The sequence below is a fragment of the Parambassis ranga genome, chromosome 19, assembly GCF_900634625.1.
Source record: "Parambassis ranga chromosome 19, fParRan2.1, whole genome shotgun sequence".
In the NCBI taxonomy this organism is placed as follows: domain Eukaryota; kingdom Metazoa; phylum Chordata; class Actinopteri; family Ambassidae; genus Parambassis; species Parambassis ranga.
In genome coordinates, this window is record NC_041039.1 from 19,202,354 (window position 1) to 19,223,401 (window position 21,048).

The following is a 21,048-nucleotide window of genomic DNA, read 5'->3' on the forward strand; positions in this document are numbered from 1 at the left end:
TTGGAAAACAAGACTAATTGAGCGTTTATTGAGCTACTTTAGTTACGCTTGTCAAGATTTCCATTCTTGCACAGCACGCTATCTGGATGGCTAAATACAGTGACATCCACGAGGCCACCGGAGATGCTTCTGTTCTGCATTCATTTGAACAGCTTTAGTGTAAAGTAGAATTTGTGGAAATAGAAAGGTAGATGACTTCACATAGTTTTTAAGAGACAGCAGCACCTGCACTGCATGAACTCCACACAGGTTTGTGTTAAATCCTGTCACAGTGAGTGCTGTGTGTTGGGAATGTCTGGCTTTCTCAGCCTCCATCAATGTCCAGAGGCAGCTCGTTCTGGCTTGGTCTCGTCACGATGGTCAGGACCACTCTGCACATTGGAAACTGACTCGGGTAGCTGACCAGGTGTCACTCTGTCATGAGTCTGAGGCATTGACAGTAAAAACTATGGACAGAGCTTCCGTGACGTCACCCGTTTGTTTCTGAAGAGCCGTTTTGAAGCTCGGTGGGAGGTTCCGGGACGTTGATGACCGCCGCCATGTTGGCAGCGTCACGTCCGCCAAAACTCCAAATATGGACAAAGAGGGGGAGCACGAGCGGGGTTTAGGGGGGCGGGCGATCGTGGAAGCAGGAAACTCACGCTGTGATACGTCAACTGTCTGTCACTCAAGCGGCAACGCCCATAATTAGGCGTAATTTTAAGTCCGAATACAATTGAAACAAGTGAGTTGTAAAAAAATTCACCCCCTGTACAATTGACACTAGAAGAGAACCTATCATCTGAGACCAGAGTGTTTTTTTTGTACCAGGCTGTAAACATGTTCTTTTCTGCTGTGAAGTCGGCCATTTTAACATGGGAGTCTATGGGAAATGACTCGCTTTTGGAGCCAGCCCCCAGCAGTTGCGGCATGAATTGCAAGTTTTGACACTTCCGCATAGGCTTCAACTTTGAGCCCCGAAGGTTGCCGCTTGGTCTGAGGTGACACTCGATGACGTCCATACCAGTCTGTGTGCTTAGGTCATCTTTATTCTTAAAAGCTCTGTGAGTGAACCCATTATTTTGTGCTGCCGTATGAGTTCTCCACAAAGATGCAGGCCAGAGGTCGCAGCATGTGTCTGAAGAGCAGAGCTTTGCCTTTCCTTGCTCAGGGTGGAGTCAATTCAGCACAGACGTTTTACCCACAGCACAGCCAGATGAACTGTAGAAATGTTTTGGATGTTTAGAAATCCTGTATTCAGACAGCACAGGGTCGCCGAGAGCAGCTTCAGAGACCTGACACCTGACGCTCTGAGGTGCTGCAGCTTTAGTGCTTTGCCACTCTACCTACACTGTACACTTTATCCTTATAGCGAACACATGAGCTTCTACCAGGAGTTTTCCTCCACTCTGCTCACTCGCTCTCACACAGATGTGCACACACACCCACACACACGGGAGCAGGCAATCACATGCATTTTGCTGTCTTTTAAGAGGCTTAACAGCTTCATTATGTATCTTAAACACAGACTTTCTTTCTGTGAAGTATATCACACTTCCATTAACACAGATGTGGCAAGTAATGGTATAGATCAAGGATAGATAAATAGACTTTATTGGTCCCACTACTTAATAATTAAATGATGTTACCAGTTTCCATCTGCTCCACCAGGTTGTGTTCCTTTAAAATTCTCTAGAGAAATCAGTTTTTTTTTTTTTACCAGCCAGTTCCCCTGCTGATCCAATCCAACATGAAACATGACGTACTGTTGAGGTGGCCCTGGCTACATGAAGCACTCTCACATTTGCCAGCTGTTCTTGAACACCAACGATGCTCATGCTTGCTGCAGAAAACAGCTCACTGAGAGAGCGTCTTTAGAACTTTGGCTTGAAAAGAGAGAAACAGACAGAAAGCCTTTGCTCGGTGGCAGCTGACTGCTGTTAAGTGTGTGACTGAATGCAGGTCTGGCTGTATTTTTCCGTGCACCTCAGAGATGGACCGATCTAGATCCGGCTGATTGTGTGCGCCCTCACTGGCCTGACGGGTGAGCGTAGTCTGTGGCTGTGAGTCAGGCTGACAGTTCTGCTATGTTGAGAAGGATAATGGAAGTAAGGCAGATCCCTGAAATGGCAACAGGATTAGTCAGCATTGGAAAAAACACACTGACCTTCATTTGACCATGTCATTTGCTCATACTGTATGCTTGTGTAAAACCAGATGGACTCACACATGAAACCACAGCTGAGGTAAAACAGCAGACTCTTGACTTTTGAGTCAGCTAAAATAGTGGGAAACCAGGGGAGTATTTTTCATATAGTTCCTATTGGATAGTATTTTTCATCATCCGTCACCGAAGCTGTTGAAAGGCGACTAAAAATCTATCAGACTGTGACACTTCAGAGGCGCTTTTCACCTGGTTGAGAGAGGGAGTACAGCCGCTGCAGCTGCCTCTTCTTTATGTTGAAATCAAGAGAAAAGGGTGGAGGAGAGAGAGAAGAGAGCACAGAGCTTAAGTATCGGTGTCATCAACATCCAGTCTTGCGTGACAGGCGGAGACGAAAGTGGTCCAGTTTGTTTGCTTCCATAACGAAAGATGAAAAGAAAAGATTGCTTCACCAGAAGCTTCCATGTCATCTGATTTGATTTCCTAAGTTGGGTGTTGGCTCAGCTGAAGGAAAATAAATCAAATTTAACCACCTGAGGAAAAAAAAAAAAACATTTATGTATGTTGCCTCAAACAAAGGCAGATGTCTGACGGTCACATCAGTTGTACACGTCTTTTTACTGCCTGTCTAGACAGCTTTATAGTCCTGTTGTGCTCCAATTCCCCAAAGCACTTTGATGAAAATGGAAGAAAAAGTCGCTGGTTTACAGTTTGGTCTCTGTTTCTCCTCACAGGCAGCCTCGGATTGGCTGATGGAGTGCTGTGTGTGTCGCAGCTGTCATGCTGTGTGTGTGTTTTGGCCCTCTGGTGGTGTTTTCTGTACCTGTTCTGCTCTGTTTGGGACTCCATTTACTCAGAATTTACACCATGTAAACTGTTTGTCCTTCGCCTGTGAGAGAGGGACCGCCCTGCTCACAATTTCCTTTTTCCTTTCCAATTCTCCACACTCATATAAAACCGCTAACAGCAGCATTTCGATCCGTCAGGTGTTTTTCTATAGATAAACTCTTTATTATTTAATGCCACTTTAGCAGAGGTCTTGTGGAATGTCTCGACGATCCTTATCTCACCTGCGTGTTCATTAGATTTTCATTAGTTGGAGTATTTCAGCTCGTATTTTCATAGGTGTTAGTTTGGCAAACAAGATGTTTTTCCAACGTTGTGAGGCAGATATGGAGATTAGGATATTCCAGATTCCAAGGGTGTGGATTTGGACCAAACCAATGGCTGCGGCTCTCCATATAGAACCCTCAGTGTGTGTGTGTGTGTTTACCTTAGCAGGCTGCATGTGTTGTTTTAGGCAGGACGTGTGAAAAAGAAAAATGTTCTGCTAAAGACCACCGCGCTCGTAAAAGAGAGCACTCTGGGTGAATTTGTGCCTACCTGCCGAAAGGCCTCTTTTTAATGTTAATGTCTGCTGAATGTTGGGTGACCTGACCTCTGGCAGATGATCTCCCTGATTATGCAACGTTAAGGCTGATTAATGTTTTTTTCGCATTTCAGACAAACTACAAACACTCTAATGCACAACAGCAACTCTCTTTGTTTAGTTTAGCAGAAAAGTAACAGAAACACAGTGAGTTACATCCCAGTTTAAGAAATGGGAGTTTGATGTTGTATTTTATTGATCTCCCATACGGCAGTATCTGTTCAACAATTACAAAAAAAACAGCTGTTAACAGTGTTTTTGGTAACATTTTTGGTAGAAAACTATAATATGCTAATAGATTAGCATCCATTAGCTTCATGTGATTCCTTGTTTTTAGCGTTTATTGTTGTTTTTCTCTGTACAGGTGACATTACAGTGGTTGCTAATAAAAAAACCTCAAGTCATGACACCAGTTCTTTGTTACGTTGATCGATCGATCACCATTGGAAGATATAGTTCCTGGTTATAGACTAACCAGTTTGTCAATAAATAATAATATAAAATAATAATTGCAGTTAATCATTTAAGCCACGTGCTGAGAGTTTAACTCCTTAATGCCACTCTAAAACGAATCTAAATACTCAGTTTGAACAAATAAAACTCTTGTACCCTGTGTGTTGGGTGTGCGTCCACATGTTAGAGCGTTCTGAATTCTAGATTTATTACATTATGGTTCCAGTATTGACTTTGTTTTTTCCACTTTGTGTGTCTCCCTGTAATGAGATCTGAACCGGGCAGATGTTCATGCTGCATATCGAGCTGTAGCTCTGCACCCAGGTGTACTACAGGAAGCGCTTAATGACTGTGGGGATTTATCATTTCATTTATCCAAGGAGGGAAAGACTCGGCTTTGCTCACACCTTAATGACTGCAGAGTGAGAGCCTGACGTTCAGGATTCAACATCTGGAAAAGACTGTAGTGAACTCACAGCTGATGACATTCCCAGGTTCTTTCTGTTGGTAGTGTGTTGTTTTCAGGTTTCAGGCAGACATGCAGGCATAGATGGAGTACATGCACATCCATCCGCGCTGTGACACCCTCTATGCACAGCTGGAACACATGATGATGTACAGTACACCTCCTACTACACTCATTATTGATAAAAGCTCTTCTTTGTACAAAGAAGCTTTTGTGCAACTAAACACTGGAGAAAATGACTTGTTGTGAAGTTGATTCACCAACTTAATGTCTGCGGTCACATCCGCTCTCAGTCGCCCCCTCTGTTCCCATCTTTACCATCACTGGGGGGGTTTGGTTAGTCAGGGACCTGACATCTTTTGAACTCCCTCTATGCTTGATAAACATGTGGTTTAACCTACAGCTGTTACAGGGAGATTACACTAAAAGACTTGAGTCAGCATGTTCACATGTGCAGAGCTGGCTCTGTGCGTGCACACAGCAGTGGTCGCTGCACAGCTTGTAAGGAGTGTGTGATGAGGTAAAGTTGTGGTTAGACTTTCCACAGTGAGGAGTTGGAGCCGGAGCTCTGTAACCAAGTAAAAACAACACGCAGGGATCATAATTTCAAGTAAACGCCACTTACTGGTTTTCATATACAAAATGGTTGATCATTATAAAAATATCAGCCCTGGATTTACACAGCTTCTGTAACAAAGCAAAGGTTTCAGCTGAGGCACTGGACTTTATCAACCAGCCTTGAGTGTCCGTCATTTATCATCTGTCTGGGGCTTAACATAAAATGTAATTGCACAGAGTTTATAACATCAAGAGATGAATACAAAGAAATAACATCCATCCATCCATCCATCTTCAACTGCTTATCCGGGGCCGCGTCGCGGGGGCAGCAGTCTAAGCAGGGACACCCAGACTTCCCTCTCACCAGACACTTCCTCCAGCTCCTCTGGGGGAATTCCGAGGCGTTCCCAGGCCAGCCGAGAGAAATAGTCTCTCCACCGCGTCCTGGGTCTTCCCCGGGGCCTCCTCCCAGTGGGACATGCCCGGAACACCTCCCCAGGGAGGGGTCCAGGAGGCATCCGAAACAGATGCCCGAGCCACCTCAGCTGGCTCCTCTCGATGTGGAGGAGCAGCGGCTCTACTCCGAGCTCCTCTTTGGTGACTGAGCTTCTCACCCTATCTCTAAGGGAGCGCCCAGCCACCCTTCAAAGGAAACTCATTTCGGCCGCCTGTATTCGCGATCTCATTCTTTCGGTCACTACCCAGAGCTCATGACCATAGGTGAGGGTAGGAACGTAGATTGACCGGTAAATCGACACACTACAACAGATCGGTACAGCGACCGCATTACTGCGGAAGCTGCACCGATCCGTCTGTCAATCTCCCGCTCCATTTTTCCCTCACTCGTGAACGAGACCCCGAGATACACAAACTCCTCCACTTGGGGCAGGAGCTCTCCTCCCACCCAGAGAGGACAAACTACCTTTTTCCGGTCGAGAAGAAATAACATCTACAGTGTTATGCCTGAAATGTCTAACCAGCTTGCCGCATTGCTAATGTGAGCTGCTTTACTGTCCAGCTCCATTCCAGCTGTCCTAGCTTCAAGCAAGATGCTCAGCTGAACAACCTATATAATCCTGGTTTGACTGTGGGGGTCAGGGCTTTATTCCTAATTTCACTGGCTGCCGGACCGGTGTGTGAGGAAATGGAACCTCCCAAAGGAGTGTGTTCACATGTGCATGAGTAACCTGGATATATGGTTTATTGTACAGTGTCTTGGTTATATTCTGTGCATGTAAACACCGCAGTGCTAGTGTCAGTAACCTTGATAACTCCTTGTAAGAAACATGGGTATGCTACCTGGAGTAAACGGATCGAAATCAAGATGGTGGTGCATGTTAACTCTGCCTCTAAACTCAGATACGTGTGTCAGCACATATCTGAGACGAGAAGCAGAGTTTGTCAGCACATCATGATGAAAGTGGTTTCTCTCTTTAACAGAAAGATACTACAACTGTACAAACGCTGCCTTGAAAAGCCTCCTGGATCGTGGCTTTTGTCAGTGAAGACTATGACATCTCCTTTGGCCTTTCAGTGGACGTGCATCATCGTCTTCAAAGCTTTGTTCCTGCAGACTGTATTCACCACACATTCATCTGCAAACTGAATTAAGGCTGCCTCCTGCCTTTGTCGACAGGAGGATTAGGACTTAATTACATCTGGGCAGAGGCTCCATATAGTCCGAGAAACAACTGTACAATGGGAGACCTCTTCAGCACATTAGGGAGGTGTTGAGGAGCGGGATATAAGCCTGTGTAATATGCCAGGTGCGTCCAGGGTATTAGCAAACACTGGCACGGCAGTGTGCGCCTGCCAAGACGAGGGATCAAAACAAGCCTGCTCCTCTGAGTCCTTGCTCTCATTTCATCCTGAAGGCCAGCGCTCGCCTGCGTAGGACATTGACTGAAAGAAAACAGTGGAGCGTTTTGTCTTAAATCTGCACACACATTAGCATAGATCATTCCTGGAAACACAGACACACATGCACAAAGAACAACGGCCGTTCACCCCACACACACTCACACAACAAACAGACAGAAATCCTGATCAATTATCTCTTGTGGTATCTCCCCACACGGATGTAGTCTCGGTTTCAGTTTTCGGTCTCTGCCTTCTCCGGACAAATGAAGGATTTACTTTGTGGTACTACAACAATAGAAAATGTACAAATGTTCACCTCACCTTAGACACTGCAGCGGTGTCCATATGACATCTGTGCCAGTCATGTAAAAACAAGATCAGTATAAGCAGGATGCCAAACAAGAATTCATGAGAATTCAAACTAATGAATTAGAGACTTCACTGTGACATCATAATGCCCTTCACTCCATGTGTGCAACACTGATTTAACCTGCAATTTGACAGCAGAAGATAGATGCCACTGTCACATCACTCACAAGCACCAACAAGCAGCAAGTTAGCTTAAAACAAAGACAGTAAATATTGGGAAAATCTGCACGACCAGAAGGATGTTTGGCTCCTTTCTAGGGAGCTTTATGATCGAATTAGCTGTGTTTTCCAGTGCTTTGAGTGCCTCATGACATGTCTTTTGTTCATATAATAACTCCCGGAGGTGTCTGTCTGTGACATTCTTTAAGTACCCACAATCCCCTGCAGATGTGCAAATCTGCAAACGCGGTGACTTTTTAGGGACACGTGTCTCTTCGTGTTTTGTAAACACTAATTACACGGTTCACTAACTGAAATGACGCACCAGACATAACAATAGCTGCACATGTAAATAATTTACATCATCTTACCCAAAAAATACATTTGAAAACAGTCTTTGCACATAATAATTTTTCTTATCTGTATCACTGTAGTGTCACCTGTTGTTTTTCCATCCATCATCCAAACACGCTTTGTCCTGCAGTGCAGGGTCACGGGGGGCCGGAGCCCACCCCTATGGGTGAGAGGCGGGGTGCTTTTATTTTTATGTAACTAAATTATTCATCATTCTTAAGAACAGCTTTAGTTGTTGCTGCTAAAAAGAAGTGCCCGCAAGAGTTTACCGTCATTTATAGGCGTAATCTCTCAGTAGAATTGTTTTACCCCACCGGCTTTGAAATGAATAGAATAGAATATTCTTTATTAATCCCTTTGGGAAGGTCCCTCAGGGAAATTTGGGTACCAGCAGCAATACAACACCGACAGTCAGAGCAAGAGTTAAATGGAATAAAATAGAATATAGTACAGAAATGACTACACCCGAGAAGTAACTGCTCCTTTAAATGTTAGGCAAAGACAATTAGCCAGACTTTTTTCCCCCTAAAAAATGTTGATTTATCGACATATGTTGACATACATAAGACTCTGAACAACAACAACACAGAACATGCACATGGAAACATCAGTTGTCAAGTCTCCCTCATCTCAGTGAATGAGTAACTTCTTCCTGTAATAGCCACAGAGTGGTGTTTGCTCACTGTAGCATAACCTCTTAGGATCTAGTTAGTGACAGGCCCAGCGTATTGCTTTTGCAGCCAGATAGCACAGTCTAATTCCATTCCAATCATCACCTTCCTGTTATTGCTGGAAGGCTTTTAATTAGCTGAATGGAATAAATATTCATTATGATTGCTGTTGTCCGGCTGAGTTTTAATCCTCCTAATTTCAGCGTCTTGAAAGGAAAGTAATTGTTTTATGCAGGCTTGTCAACTGTTCTTTTTGTCAGTGAGATAATTGAAATCTTAAGCAGGCAGTAGCTACATTATTTAGGGTATTATGGTCTCAAAGTTGGGCTTATTGTTATAGAGATGTGTGGTCTTGTAGGTGTGAATCTTATGCATAGTTATTAGTGTTATTAGTGTCTCGAGTCTTGTGCAGTCTGTTTGGGTAAACGTAAGGCAAAGGGATTACTACTGCAAATATTATGTGCTTGTTCATTAGTAGAGGACCATATGAGAGTGCTGCAGCCCAGTTGGATTTTGCAGTGTGTGTTTTTTCGCGGGGCAGTGCACATACGTCAGTGTTTCTTTGCTTCATTTCCTGCTAATTGATCTCCACCATCCCGAGCAGGAGGCCGATAGCGATCTGCATGTGTGTTTGTGTAACCACCACCTACAGTGAGCCAGCTATATTGGATCACAGTACAACTGGTGGTGTTGAGGTCGCAGCACTGGTGTCGGCACCAGACCTCCATCTGGTCGTGCCAGCAGAGAGCCACGCCAATCTCTCACTTCATCTGATCCTATCGCAGCACTCCAGATTGGATTTTGGCTCGGCTGCAGCCTCCCCACGCTGAGAGCTCATTGCTTTTGCACGTCATGCGCTTCTCATTAAGTGGTGCTTGTTTGGCAGATTAGGTAGAAAACAAGCAAAGCAGGCATCATTGGAGATATGTCTCCTGTGTGTGTACTGACTTGGAATCTACAACCCCGATCCCTGGGTGGAGTGGCAACAAAGTTGAATGCATGTGTAACTGCGGCATCTCACCAGCAGATGGCAGAAAGGACACACGTGAGCAGTGTGATGGTTATTTCTAAGCCTGTCCAGATGTTGGCGGAGTTGTTGATTTGTACTTATTAAACTAATTAGGATAGATTGCTTCATGAGAACTTGATGTTTGGCTGTCACAGAGTGACAGAATGATGTTACTCATCTGGGTTCTTTAAAAACTATAAAGGATAATCAGAATGTGAGTGGGTAAAATAAAAACCATTAAAAAAAGAATGAATAAATGTGTCAATCAGAAAATAATGGACATCCATTAATGCCTGAAATGGACACCTCAGAGGAATAATTCAGATTGTACCAAAGAATAAAAAGGTTTTTATGAGGCGGTTTCCCTGGTAACAACTTAGGTTTGGCTTCCTCCATCCTCCCCTTATGATCTCTGCTTCTGTTCAGAGTATTTGTATGAAGTGGATCATATGGAGCCCCCACTTAACAGCATGCCAACTTGCCCTTTGTGTTGTATGTTTGACAGAATGTAGTCCTGAGTGGATCAATAATTAAATATTGTGAGAAACTCTTGCACAAAAGTGTGCTCTATTATTATTGATAATAGTTCTTTTTAGTTGTTTTAACAGCTTCCACCAGCTGCTGTGACCCACTGAGAGAACTAAGACTCACTTGCCTGCCTCTGCCATTAGCTTGCTCCAGTTGTTGATTAAGTTTCAATAGACTCTCACTAGTTGGTTTCCTTGTTGGTTCCCCTGCCTTCTAATGAATGCCAGGGATGATTTGGCTGTGATTGTCTGCCCTCATCACTGCAAATGACCGTTGAATGTTGCTACATTGTAAAATCAATAGCCTTGGACTATCAGAGCCTCAAACGTGCAGATTACTGATGAGGGCGATTTCAGGGGGTTAGTTGTGATGGTCTATGTGTGTGTTTTGGCAAGATCAAGAGAGAGGAACACGGAAGAAGTGCAAGGACAAAGAGATAAAAATGAGAAATCATAATTTCATCTGTTTCTGTTTACACTCATGATTTGATGCTTCGGATCTATGTCTATACAAATGACCGAAATTCCCTCTTCCCAACAGAGCGGCGGCTACAATCGATGGCTGTGGCTAATCAAAGTGAGTAGTTGGCCCCTGGTTGCAGGCAGCAGCATTACTCCATATTCTTTTTTTTAAGCCTGTTTAATTGGCTTGAGGTTGGAAATGCATAGAGAAACAATGTGTGCGTGTTTTTTGTGTGTGCATAATTCAGCGTTTCATTGTGGTATCATAAATTCACCCGAGCAGCAGCAGATGCAGATGTCAGCAGAGATAATAAGACTTTATTTCTCAGCCCCATTCAGCAGTGTATTGAGTGATTCTATAATTTGGTATTCTCTTTGTCTGGAGTCAGCTGCCTGTGGACGGAGAACTTGCTGCTTGCTTTTTGTGAGGCAGGGGCAGCGTGATTCATCATTTTGGTCGGGTTGCTCGTAGATTCCATTTTATACCCTCATCTAATTTTTCTGCTTTACAAAGCTACATTATATCAGGGGTCTTTCCATCTTATCAATGCGTGTGTTTGTACACAACCAAAGGCCATCAATCAGACCTGCATTTGCACTCTGCATAATGTATCTCATGTTTGGATGAGAAAATGTGGGTGATCTTATGAATAATACAGGCTGCTCAGTTCTCAATGCCAGCGCAGATAATAATAAAGTGGGCTTCCATCAGTGTGGGCCAACCAGGAGAGCCAGAGTGCCTGGTACATTAGCTGTGGACGACTGGTGATAAATCAGGCATTCACAGAGAGGATTGCTTGGCACAGGGAGCTCCCTCCGGAGGCCTCCCGGAGCTGTGCCATACGGTGAGGCGAGGCATTCAGAATGCCCTCCTTAGCTGGTACCGCAGGTCTCAGGGGTGGCTTTTAATCGCCACAAATGGGTGGCAATAACAACCAGCTGTATTTCACGTTCTGTCCGATAGTTACGACTCCTGTAGCTTTTACGACAAGGGGATGTCAGGTTCCTACCGTAATTGGCTCTTCTATGGGGATTTTATGAGTCTGTTTACCCTGTGAGGAGTACTTGTCTCTGGGATGCGGTGCTGTCCTAAGGGCCTGCTGGGTCGGCTGGTTGATATACTTTCAGCTCATGTCTACATTGGGGCAAGGGGTGTGTAAGATCAGATACTGTGTTGCCTGCTGATTGATGTGCCTAGGGCCAAAGCAGTGGGGTTGGAGTTATCTGATTCCAAATCTGACCATCTTAATTCACACGCTCAGAGTGGGGGACAATAGAGTGGGAGACTGTCCTCTGTCACTGCGCTGATGGATGACTGCTGTCTGAGCCAATCCGAGGCTATTTTTCATACATTTCCATAGCAGGTGGGGGGAGGGGTATCCTTCACTGGAGTAAAGCAGGCTGTGGTAGAGTGAGCGAAGTGTAAGTAACCTGTTTTTGTGTCTTTAACCAGACACACGTGTAGTTTATCCTCCCAGTACATGTTTCTGTCACTTTGCAAAGCTCCCACAACCCACAGCAAGACACACTCACATCCTCCAGTGCGTGATAATAATTCATGCGCTCAGTGTTGACCTGCTGCGCACGGAAACATAAACAGATGAGAAACCATTAAACGTAATTTGCTTGTGCGGAGAAAATTGCAATGCATCTTTCAACCCAATGAGCCGTGGCAGAATTAACTTTGTCTTCTGATTTGTATTTCTTGTTTGATGTTGAAGTGTGATGATGTGATAAGAGGATGGAGATTGCACCATGTGTTGTGCACATTAAATCTCAGAAGTCAAGTCAAGTTATTATCTCGTATTTCCTTTAATCTCACATCACCTGAGTGAGAGCGCCCATGCATATGATGATGGCTCAGTGCTGAAGCTGATCACATGCAGTGTGAGTGAATGCACCGAATGACTGTGGTGGCCCTAAGCTGAGGGAGAGTGCTTAGACGGCCTAAAATTAGGACAGTTTGGGTTAACCCTTTACAGCAAACTTCTCCTGCCAGCCTCCCCAGGCTGCAAATACCCTGCTTCTGCCTGCGCCTCTTTCTGGATGAGGGCTGTGCCTGTTTTGCTGGTGACATGTATACTGAATCCTGAAAACCAATATGGCTGATTCCGGAGTTTGTTTGTATATGTTAGAACCACAATAACGAGCTGCAGAGCTTAACTGCTTCCTCCCACCTGCTGTCTTTGACAAAGAAGTAAAGGAAACAAAAGGACATTCTTTGTTTGTGAACAATGAAAACATGGATTTTGCTGCTGTCGCTCCTGTAAATGTGGACTGTATACAGAAAAAATTGTGAAGGGTTACAGTTTTCAGAGCATTTTCTCCTGAGAATGGTTTTGGCACCGTCCTATAGGTGCTACCTCGTTGTTCCCTTTCTTGGCACTGCCTGGAGGGGGCACTAAAGATTTCTAAAACTTCACAAAGAAGATTTATTCTATGCCACTTTTCTTAAAACTATTGATTAAATGGGCCCTAATCCAGCTACTACAGACAGTGATTCATTTTTTGTTTTGTTTTTAGTGAAGAGATTTTGGAGTTCAGTACAAATTCAAAGTGATTACACTTTTTTTGTTGTCTTTCCTCAGCGAGCCTCCACCATAACACAGCTCTGCACTTTCCCTCTGATCTGCAGCATGATCGTGCTTCGGTAGCCATACAGGGCCACAACAGCACATTCATTATTGATGGTGATAAATATCCATGATACGGGAAGAAAGGCGTGTCTGTGCGATTCTGTCTGTGTCTGCGTGGTTGAAGGTGATGGTACATTTTTGAGTTGACAACAAGCAGACAGCACATCTTTCCACAACTAGTTGTGTGTGTGTGTGTTTATACTACACTGTAAAAATATGCCACAGCTCAGTTCCTGCCTCCCACATGACACCATCAAAGTGATACACTCTGTTGTGCTTTGCAGCACACAGCTGGCTATCGGAGACATGTACGTATTTACCTGTGCATGTGTGTATGCATGCCTGATGGCGTCTGTGTGTGGTCACACGCTGTGCTGAGGCGGCGCTGCACCTGTTTCATGTGTCTTATCATGCACGTCATATCACTAAGCCTTAGAGGCCTCTGTGCCCCAGACATAAACACACACACGCATGCACCTTGTTGAATAATTAAGCAGGTGCCATGTAGATAAGAGGACAGTGCACTTCGAGGAGCATCTCAGCCACAGCCTTCATGTCTAACATGCTCAGAATAAACGTTCTTTGTCCTCAGTTGTGTGTTTGACTTTGCGTATGTCAGTCTCACCAGGGCTCAGAAAGAGTTACTTATATTTGATGCACACACACACACACACACACACACACAAAATCAATCATTTCACAGGAGTGACAGCATACACTCTGAGCAGCCGCACTTAAGAAAAATGTGCAATTAAAAGGCCTACACATGCAGAGAGCTTCAAGAAATCTGTCTCTGAGATTTCGCCTCCTACGCAAATACAGTCGAGGTAAATATTATTTTTGGAATGTTCTCTTTTATAAATTACATCTCAAACATTCAGTAGCAACACTTCCTGCCAGAAACATTGTCCTGGTTATTCTGGATAATCCACACACCTCACTGTCAACAGTTTTCACTGGATCCTGCTGTGGTGGTTATCTCAATGTCAAACCTGCGTACCATACGAGAAGATATCTTTGTTTTGGACGAACAAACCCTTTAACTCCTGCTCTTTTTTTTTTTTTTTTTTTTTTTTTTTTATTAAAACACATTAAAACATTATTAATACTATTTCCCAAAACCTCATATCATTAAAAGTCTAATTACAATACCCAGTGAATATGAAGCTGCCGTGCTGAGGCAGCAAACCTTACAAAGGAAATATCTGTGTGTTTGCATATCTAGTTGTAGCATGTCGTCAGTGTGTAATTGAGGATGTTGTTATCATGGCAGTCAGAGCTCTGAGGGCCATTAACAGGCCAGTCTTTTATGACAGTCTGTGTTATGGATGCTTTGTGCGTGCAGTTTCATCAGAGGCCATAAACATCGGCCCAGTCAGCAAACTACACTCATTAAGAGACATTTAAATGTAATTATTTATTGATGCCTCTTATGATCTATTGTTCTGGCTGCACTGGTGTGGGCTTTTTATTTTTCACGTCATGAGGCCTGGTCTCAGAGATTGCTCAGGTTAACAGCTCTCCTGACTACTGAAAGTCTAACCGATGTGTCCTTTAGTTCATCTTAGAAAGTGTGATAGTTTTTTTAAAAAAAATGAGCTTTGAAGTCTCTGCTAGAAATCCTCTACTGACAAATGTTTGTCTGTCTGACCAACAACACAACTGATCTGATAAAAATTATGCAAGATGAGAATTGAGATTTAAATAACTTCTTCATGATGTTCTGTAATCATGAAGGGTTCAAGAATCAACACACATTTGACTAGTGTAACCACGTGTAATAAATAGATGATTTCATGGACCATGTAAAGTTTTATTGGCCATTTTATGATACTTCCATAGAGTGCCAGTGAAACTCTCCTGTTTGACATTTGTTACAGCCAGGATGATAAAGCTGTTGAACCGACACATTTTATGAAAGACGTTTTCGCTCGCTTAAGGTTTTTATTAGACTACAGAAAGCCAGAGGCCGGCTCATACAGGCTCGGAGGCTGTGAACTGCAGCTGAGGAAATGTCATTAAGAGTTCAAGAGCTATCAAGGGGATAAATTAGATCTGTTTTTTCCCTGAGAAGTGCTCAAATTCCTGCAGAACTGTCAGACTTGCTGTCATGCCAGACCTTGACATTTCAGCTGGCTTTGGCACTTTGTGTGTGGACGAAGACGTTCTTGCTGAAAGTGACGTGTCTGCGAGATGGCTCAGCGAGAATTTGGCTTTTTTTTTTGTTTTGGTACGTTGTAGCTAATGATCGGTTTGGTGTCGGCATAAATTTACACCTCTGTTGATAACACAGTTCAAACCTGGACAACACCAACACAAGTGGTGTACTCTCGGTAACTGCATGTGCATAGTCAGGAGTCTGTGGATCAGAGGTGGAGTACCTTTGTTTTGGACGTCCATGCACTGTACACTGCATGATCGCTACAAAGTTAGCAGCTGTGCCTCATAAAATCTAGAAAAACCAATCACAGACACCTTCTCTTGTATCATTAGGAAAAGCACACATGTATTTCAGCATGTAGCTGTTAGGGACATTCCTATAATACAACTTAATCTATGATATGATGATTTATAGAAGAGCATTAGTGGATAGTTTATTTACCCCAGTGCCTAATTCGACATTTTGATTTTAGAGATAAACAACACACATGTAAATGTCAAAATGGGGAAAATACCAGCTCAAAATACAGTATTCTTACATTCACCCAATAATAAGAATAACAGCAATTTAAGGGGTGAACATAAAAGTTTTTTCAAATAATTTAAATTTAAAGCACTTCTTATGCACTTAAAATAACCTAGTTTACCCTCTAGGATCAATTAGGTTTTCTTTTATCTCTTCTATAATTTTAGATACAGAAACATGAGTTCCATCCTGAGAGCCATGCTGCTTGAAGGATCTAAAAATATAGCAGGAATGACTATGAAAGACAAAGAAGTAACAATACTGGTCATTCCTGTGGGTGTATATCTCCTGCTGACATATGTGTCTGATTCCAGTATCAGCATTTAAGTTGGTGTCAGCAGAAGCCTCCTGCTGTTTCTTAAGGTGCTGTGGAGGGGGCAGGGATAAGGTGGAGGAGGTTGGAGAGGATGTATGACCACACCATGTTATCAGAGAATCAAGCAAAGGTAATCAGAAACACAGCAGGGGATGTGGGGATGTGTGTGTCAGTGCTCATAGATGTTAAGCAGAATGCATTTTTTTCTGATAAATAATGCCATGACGAGTGTTTTCAGGTTATGTTGCTCCACAAGAGGATTTGGACACAGAGAGGGGTATGATTTCGGGTCTGTCATTCATGCCTCCACCTTTTCTTTGCCATGCTCTATAACACCAACCTTCTATTTTTAGTCAATTCCGGCTCCATATTTCTCTGCTGTCTGTATCAAGGTTAAATAAGTAATCAAATCAATCAAAAAGCCATCCATCAAAGGAGGAACGGAGCGAAAATATACCTGAGCCTGATTGGAGACCTGCAATTTTTCAAAGGAGCTTCACCATACACAGGCTATATATATTGCACAAACAATTTCTTATCTGACATTAAGCATGAATAGATGTGGGGTTGAGGCTCTTGTCGAGGATCAGAAGGGGTCTAACTGATTATAGGTGGATCCAGCGGGATTAGCCTGCCTCAGCAGATAAAAGGGGTTGGCAGCGCAGAGACAGGCTCCATCCATCAGACGCAGAGGTGGCATGTCAGCCTCTTTCACACAGCACTGCAGGCTGACGGATGGCTCTGCTGCTGACATGAAGACATCTGAGGGGCTGTCATTACCCACGTCCCCCTGTAGCCAACTGCAGGGACAGTGGCTAATCAAAATCAATGTGAGCAGGTAGCCAAATAGAAGCCGGGCAGACAGACACTGAAGTTAACCTTGATGTGCCAGGAAGTTACACTGAAGTTTGCAGGCAGAGTGCTCTGCAGGGAGAGTGCTAAAACATTTCCTTAACAGCCTGTCAATGCAGCGAATCAAGCCGGCAAAAATCCTCTGAGACTCCCCTCTCACCCTGATGCAGAGCCAGCACTGTGGCTTATTGGGACTGTGTACAGTAGGCTGTTTGGCATTCTTAGCTGCATGGAAGTGAAATAATGGAAAATAATATGGATGTTATGTTAGAATTCTTTTTAATTAGGCTATCAGTGGCAACGTGTAGCCATTTGCCATCTGTGTAGTCTGTGGATCATTACCTTACAGTGCTGGGTTTTGTCAGACGTCTGAATGGAGATGTAGCTGTGCAAAATTCCTAACGTGGGATGGTCTTAATGCTCGGTCTAATGGAGATGGATGTGATTTTAATGACTGGCATCGTTTGAGTGTTGGCTCAAGTGATATGCAGCGGAAGAGTTGGTGGAGAGAGAGAGAGAGAGGAGGGAGCATGCTGCTAATAAGGATACCTCAGCCAAAGGTTACCATAAAGGCTCATATTTGTATTTCATTTGATTTCCGTGGCTGAGTCACAGACCATTTTTTCTTTCTCTTTTTAATGAGGGTGGCTGTAATTGTGAGTCTAATGGAGGTTCACTCTCCCGCTACTTAGCTTGGCAGCAGTGGCTTGCTGCTCATTTACAGAGCGAAGGGAGGGCAAGGGTGTTCATAGTTAGAACGCTGTGACATTAGCAGCAATTTTTTCTGTACACTCTCTGACAGAGGGCTAACCCTTCTTGTTATTGACAGAATTAGAGACCCAGGAGTATTTCTGCCCCCGCTGCTACTTATTTAGGGGCATGCACACAGCTCCATTTGAGGATTAAAAGATAAACATAATTAATCCTCTTTGGTTCGATAAATTGCAATAATAATGTTGACGGTATCTCACCCAGCCCCAACAATCGCCGCCATTACAGTCTGGGTAGTTGTATGATCAATGCTGTTCATAACTGTGACCTGCAGAGAAATGTTGTACCCACAACGTATGGCCGCCTCTGACCGATGGACCACACCATAGAGTGTGTCACAGGGCCTCATGTACCACAAGAGATATGAGAGTGTGACGGCTGCAGATCATTAGGATCCCACAGCTGGGAGAATAGCCTTCAGTCAAGCATTTATCTCTGGTCGTAGGCACGGCAGCTGAAAAGTCTTTGTTCGCCCTTAGTGTCGCTGATGGAAGCCATTCCTTTTCTTATGTCCTCTGAAATCAATGTAAAGAATGGCTTCTGTCAGCTCTCCTTCAGTAGGCGAAAGAGGGATGATTCACTTTCACCTTGCGCATTTTAAAATGATCCAATTTCCCTTCAAAAACATTCCACCTCAACCTCATTACAGATGCACACAACCCGCCGCTTCATTTCTCAACCATCAGATCGTCCTGCTCTTTCCCGCAAACTACCCTTCAATTAGCTCTGTTATCGGGTTGTGGGGCTTAACCTGAGATAGCGAACAGACGGAGCTCAGCCATCATTTCACCAGACCTTGTTGCATTGGAGGAGACTCTTCCCCCCCCCCCCCCCCCCCCCCCCCCCCACCTCATTCACCACCGACTCACACCCCCCCCCCCCCTTCTCACACTGACAGTGACACCAGGAAACGTTAGATTTAATTTAAGACAGGGTTGTGTTTTTTAGAAGTCCTTGGAGAAATAACACGCAATGGAAATGTCATTAGTTTGCCCTTTTTGTTTATGGATGGAAGGATGTGTCGTGGTTCTACAACACAGATACTGTTGCACAGATTTACTATATGTAAGAAACGACAATTCTAAGAGTAACAGGTGCTAGTGTTTAGTTGGAATGTATTTAAATATATTTTGTAGATTTTTTTTTTTAAATTCTGTTTTCATTTTTGCACTAAAATTAAGGCGAATGTACAGTCAGTCAGACATGGGTGCACCATACATCTAAATTAGAGGTTACAGTCCTTAACAAGCTTAAGGCCTGTGCCTGTTTTAAAGCATTTATCTCACTCTTTAAGCTGAATGAACGAAGTGTGAGCACAGTTCGAACACAGACAGGTGGACTTTCTGTGTTTGTCATGTTGCTGCTGGAGCCGATAGGCAACTGTTCCTGCTGCCATTTGACCCAGGTGTAATTCCTGATGGGGGCATCATGCCGGACTTTAATCCATCTTGGTCTGGTCTGTGGATGATTTCCATTTGCTACAATATGTATTGTTCAACAGGGTCTTCCCTGTAACAGTAACTGAGTGTGTGGGATGTTGGTGTATGATAAAAGAGCCTAAAAAAAAAGGATCCATATTCAAATGAGCAGCTGTTTTTATCAGTGCAGCGTTGTTTGGTTATCATTGATGTTCTTACTGCTTCTAAATATACTGACATGATGTGTCCATGTGTTCTAAACAGTCTTTGTATGTGCAAAACCTCCATGCGCTGTCCACCTGCCTATTAATTCATTTAATTTAGAATTTCATTTTCATGAGTGGGCTGGTTTGGAGGGTGGGTATCATTAGATATAAATTAGATTACTGTGGGTTGCCATGGGTTTCCATGGAGGAGACCTATCTGTGGGGTTACCAGGCAAGTGGAAGCAGAGTGTGATGGTGCTGGGTGGGAGTGGGTGGATGAGCGGGAAGGTATGGAGTTGATTACTTTGGGTTGCCAAGGCGGAGGAGCCTAATACAGCAATATCCAGCTGGTTTTCCTTGGCTGCAGTTATGAATGGGAGGGTGCTGATGATCTTTAAAATGAAGATTAGATTGGGGTCATGGTACAATAGTGCTGAGCCATCTGCTAGTATGTGACGGCAGTTTACAGGCGAGCTTTTTGCTTGTGTGGGGTTTCCTTCTTGATTTTCAATTGACCCCCTAGTTAGATGCATATTTGTACAATAATCTATTTGGCAAAATTAGATTATTTCCCAGAAGCTCATTTCTTCCTTTTTTTTGATTTCCTGTCTATTCCAACTCTTTCTCAAATACTTTAATTTCTTGCTGCCCCCCTCCCCTCCCTGCGCCTCTTCATGTTTACCTATGGTGCCGCTCCCACTGATTGTCTCTCCCTGTGGTTGATGAGCATGTTGATTGGCTCAAGGTGGTCCCTGGGGTGGGGTCAGGAGGGCTGGCACTGAGCCGTCCTGTCTCACTGTGTCACAGCAGCCTGCAATCAGGCAAACAGGATGAGATGGTACGCACACACACACACACACACATATACACATACACACACTTTCATTACTGTGGTGCTTGAACACACAGAGAAAAGTGGGATTGAGGTGGAACAAGGAGTGAGAAGAGTCAGGCACAGCGAGAGAGTCTGAAGAAGACAATCGTAAACAAGCACTTTTAATAGAACGGGAAAAAATTTCACCTGATAATAAAAAGAGAGAATATGGAAAATGGAAATCCCCCCCCCCCTTTTTTTTTAATCATATCGCTGATGTTGTGTGTGTGATAATAGCTGCAGGTGGGGACAACAAAATAAAGAAGATAGCAGTGTCTCTTGTCCACAGCGGTGTAATTAAGCGATATCAGTGACAGATATGTATATGACAATATTACAGATGCCATCAGAGGCTAAGGCTTAATTTTCTTTATACTCACAGGAAGAGAAACATCGACCACCCATTTGATTTCCTTGCTTTTCTTTTGATTGACTCCAATCCAATCAGAGAAAGAGATGGGGCTCTTTATTATCCATCAGTCTAAGGAGGATGGGTATTACCATAAACACACACACACACTGTTTTCTTTCAGCGCTTTGTTAATTGAAGTTAATCAGAAGCAGTGTTGCCTTCGTGTCACTGTTGTTGGATCAGTCTTTGTTCTCCTCAAACACCTTTAAGGTTCTTAATGAACCATCCTGCCACAGTGACATGGGACCTCTCCTCCAGATCAGCCTTGACAGTTAATTACAGTCTGAGGGAGGGAAGTGTCTGGGAGGTGGTGGTACTACACTGGCACCATTGCGATCTGATAACACACCTCCAGAGGAGTGAAAACACTGTTGTAAGTGCCATAGCTCTCTGTCTTTGAAGAACTCGAGTGAAGCC

The 21,048-nt window shown here is 43.8% G+C and overlaps 1 protein-coding gene across 2 annotated transcripts in view; it reads left to right on the forward strand.

Moving 5' to 3' along the window:
- Positions 1 to 21,048, forward strand: part of LOC114452618 (PDZ domain-containing RING finger protein 4) — a 104,349-nt gene that overhangs the window by 2,297 nt on the left and 81,004 nt on the right. The window lies entirely within an intron of this gene.